At 46.6% G+C, this 4,011-nt stretch overlaps 1 pseudogene; it reads left to right on the top strand.

The window, feature by feature from the left end:
- Positions 1 to 243: 243 nt before the first annotated feature.
- On the top strand, positions 244 to 699 carry LOC130882405 (60S ribosomal protein L26-like; annotated as a pseudogene).
- Positions 700 to 4,011: the final 3,312 nt, after the last annotated feature.

Below are 4,011 nucleotides of genomic sequence, written 5' to 3'. Positions count from 1 at the left end.
CCCAAAGCTCATCTGAGTCCCACAACTTCTTCCCCAAAGCTTCTGCCTTGTGACCTTGGCCCCTCTTCAGAAAGCCTTCAGTGCCTTTCACAGATGAGGCATCTGTTCTGGAAGGTTCTTCCAGAGGCCCTCCTTTCCTGAAGTTTTCATTACAGATAAAGTATTTTCTGTGTATGTACATGTTCGTGTGCATGCATGCACACAAGAGGGGGAGCATGCGTCTTTTCCTCTTGCGGCCATCGCTGGATCGCAGCCGCCAAAATGAAGTTCAATCCCTTTGTGACTTCCGACCGGAGCAAGAACCGCAAACGGCATTTCAATGCATCTTCTCACATTCGGTGGAAGATCATGTCTTCCCCCCTTTCCAAAGAGCTGAGACAGAAGTACAATGTTCGCTCGATGCCCATTCGAAAGGATGACAAGGTTCAGGTTGTCCGGGGACACTACAAAGGCCAGCAGATTGGCAAAGTGGTCCAAGTGTACAGGAAGAAATACGTCATCTACATTGAGCGGGTGCAGCGAGAAAAGGCTAATGGCACAACTGTCCACGTGGGCATCCACCCCAGCAAGGTGGTGATCACCCGGCTAAAGCTGGACAAAGACTGAAAGAAGATCCTGGAAAGGAAAGCCAAGTCTCGGCAAGTAGGAAAGGAGAAGGGCAAATACAAGGAAGAAACAATTTAGAAGATACAGGAGTAGGGGCGTCTCATAGTTTTCATTAAAGACTGCTTGAGTAAAAAAAAAAAAAAAAGAGGGGGAGCATGCAATGTGTACCTGCAAAGTCCAGAGGTCAACACTGCATGCCTCCCTTCATCATCCACACTTGGCTTTTCTGAGACAGGGTCTCACAGTAAACCTGGAGCTTGCTGATTCAATTTGACTGACAAGCGAACCTCAGGGATCCTCCTGTCTTTGCTTTCGCAGTGTTAGCATTACAGACACAGGCTGCTATGCCTGTGGAATCAAACGCATGTCCTCAAGCACATACAGCAAGCACTACACTGAGCATGCTACTCCCCCAGCCCCATGCCCTGAAGCATTTCCTTCTCCAGCCCTAAGCCAGACCTTGTCTGTGTTGGAAGACATTAGAGACACACTCCCCGGAACAATTTTTCTCCACTTCCTTGGTGCTTGTTCTGTGGTTCTGATGGCAGTATGCAAGTTTTATGCACACAGATGTATGCCTCGGGATTGTGTAATGTTTTTGAATTCTTTGAAAACTACAAACATCATTTCTGCACGTTTGCATTTTGCGACTCCACTCAGGTATCTGTGAGGCCTGCCCAGACAAGACGGGCGAGTGTGTTCTTCAGCGGCAGCACTGCTGCACTGCTGTGCAAATCAAAATACAGAGTCGCATTATCCTTCCTGTCCTGCACTGTGTTTCTCCGACAGCCTCAGTGACTAAAGACCTTAGATTTCACCTTTTGACGGCTGTGTAGCATCTCTGAACTAATAATGGTGAGAACAGTCACAAGGTACAGGCGGCTGCTTGCCAATTCTTATTTAATCTTCATGTGACTCCAAGAAACAAGCAGTCAGTATCGGTCCCATTTTACTAAAGAGAAGTCACAGAGCTAATACAAATTCCAATGTCTTATTTTCCCCTGTTGCCTGGCAGTAGGATTGTTTCCAGTCACTTGCTATGACAAAGATACAACTGATTCTCTTGCCCTTGGTGCAGGTGGGATGGGGAGAGATGGGTGCAGGTGGCATAGGGTGTGTACCCTCCCACACTTCCACTGACCATCAACAGACACTGTGACAAAGAAGACATTATGTTGTACAATTAATAGATGCTAATAAAAGTGACTGGGTAAGGGCCATTAAGATGGTTCAGCTGGTAAAACGTCTTGCTGCTTAATTCTGACAACTTGAGTTTGCTCCCTGTAGTCTGTATAAAGATGGGAAGTGAGACCTGATGTACAGAATTGTTCTCTGACCCTCACATGTACGCTATAGCATACCTATGCCCCCTCCCACATGGCTGCGCACATACCTACGTCATACACATATACACGCAAAACTAATAAAATCTAAAATAAGAGTGGATGGGTAAAAGGAGATACCTTGAGCCCTGAGAAGGATGGAGAGGGAGGTGGGGTGGCAGGATTGGCAGAGGGGGAATGGGTGGAGGCATCTTTCCAAATTGTAGACTATCCGCTTCTCACTTATACATAAAGATAATCGCAGAGCAAGGACATGCAAAGGCTGTCTCCCACTCTCCATGCCATGCCTCCAGGGCATCTTCTGGCTTCCCCCACCTTCTCTTCAGCCCCTAGGACATTCCTCCACCCCAGACCATCTGGGCTCCAGCTGCACCAGCTTTGTGAGGCTTAGGCAAGACATCAAGCCTCGCAGTATTTACTTTATCCCGAGTACATTAAGGAAGGCAGACAGGCCCCAGTACGTATGCACCATTTACACAGACATCAGGCATGGACGTGGGCTCATTTTTCATGCTTTAATCCGCAGGTATGAATTAAACCATAACCTGCCTCTCTGACATGGCAGCATCAGTATTTTCTCAGACTGGAACGTGGTCTCTCTGTTTTTATCCTTCATTTAAATGTAAGCCCAACACATGGCATTTGTCTTATGTCAAAGGAAAGCAATGTGTTTTTCTTAACACATGACTCAATTCAAACACGGAGTAAGGCTTTAACATTCTAGAGGTGTTTGCAACAGCAGGGAACATGCTTGTTACCTTCCTCGTGGAGCAGGCTGAGACAAATTTCTGGAATCTGAAATGTTCTGAGTTTCCTAGATCAGTAAGATCCTCAAGTCCAAATGTGTGTCATATAGTTAGGGTAATCCTGGAGTCTCAGTGAGACTTCTTAAAATATATTCAAACTAGTAAGCAGACTTCATACAAGTCAGAACACTCATAACTATGAGTAATACACCACTGAGGACCTGGATTCGAATTCCCAGGACCCACATAAAACACTGAATGTGTCAGTGAATGTATATAATCCAAACACCATGGAGGTGTAATCAGGTGGATCCCTTAGGCTTGCTGCTCAACCTGCCCAGTGGAATCAGTGAGACCCAGGTTTAGCATGACCCTGTATCCAAATAATAAAGAGGAGTGTGATTGAGAAAAATATTGGCATCCAACTTCTGACCTGCACACACATGCCACACACACATGTGCACACAACTATACACACACCTGCACACACAAACACGCACACACATGAACATATATACAAACAGGCATGTGGTAGGCAAAGAACAACCCTGGTGCCGTCCACCTGTTATTATTTGAGTCAGGGTTTCTCACCTGCAGGATCTTAGTAGCTGACAGGCAGGACAGAGAATTCCAGAGATCTGTCTGCCTCTGCTTTCTCACAGCGGGGACTACAAGCATATACTGCCTTGGCTGACTCTTTAAAATGCAGCTTCTGGAAGTGAAACTCAGGCTCCATGCTTGTCCAGGTAAGCACGCTATGAACCCAGCCATCTCCCAGTCTTGTTTCTGCTTTCCTCAGCTCTGTACCCTTGGGCAGTTCACCCATCCTCTTGTTTCAGCCTTCTCTTTGCCTTTCTTTCTTAGTGCCACAGTTTGGATCTTCACTGTCCTTTAGACCCATGGATTAAAGGCTTGGTCCCAGCCTGGTAGTAGAACGCAAGGTCATTTCAGTCGTGCCCTTGAGGGAATTGTGGTGTCCCAGGCCCTTCCCTTCTCTTTTCTTTTCCCTCAGCCATGGGAACTTTGCTATGTGTGTGGACGTGTTATGAGCACAGACCCAAAGCAATGGGGTCAATAGCCATAGACAGAAACCTTGACATATATAAGTCAAAAGCAGCCCTTTATCTTTAGAAGATGATCATTTCAGGACTTCAGTACAGCGACAGACACTAACACACCCAATATGCGTGAAGTTAGCAGTGGTGTAGGCCTGAGACACACAGGGTTCAAAGCACAACACTATTAACCTCACAGGAACAAGCTGCCAGCCACCGATGGAACTGGTGTGTCAGTGAGTCTTCGTCATTTCTGCTGTG

Source organism: Chionomys nivalis, chromosome 1, assembly GCF_950005125.1.
Source record: "Chionomys nivalis chromosome 1, mChiNiv1.1, whole genome shotgun sequence".
In the NCBI taxonomy this organism is placed as follows: Eukaryota; Metazoa; Chordata; class Mammalia; order Rodentia; family Cricetidae; genus Chionomys; species Chionomys nivalis.
Note: the sequence above shows the minus strand (reverse complement) of the source record. Positions and strands in the feature narration are given on the sequence as shown.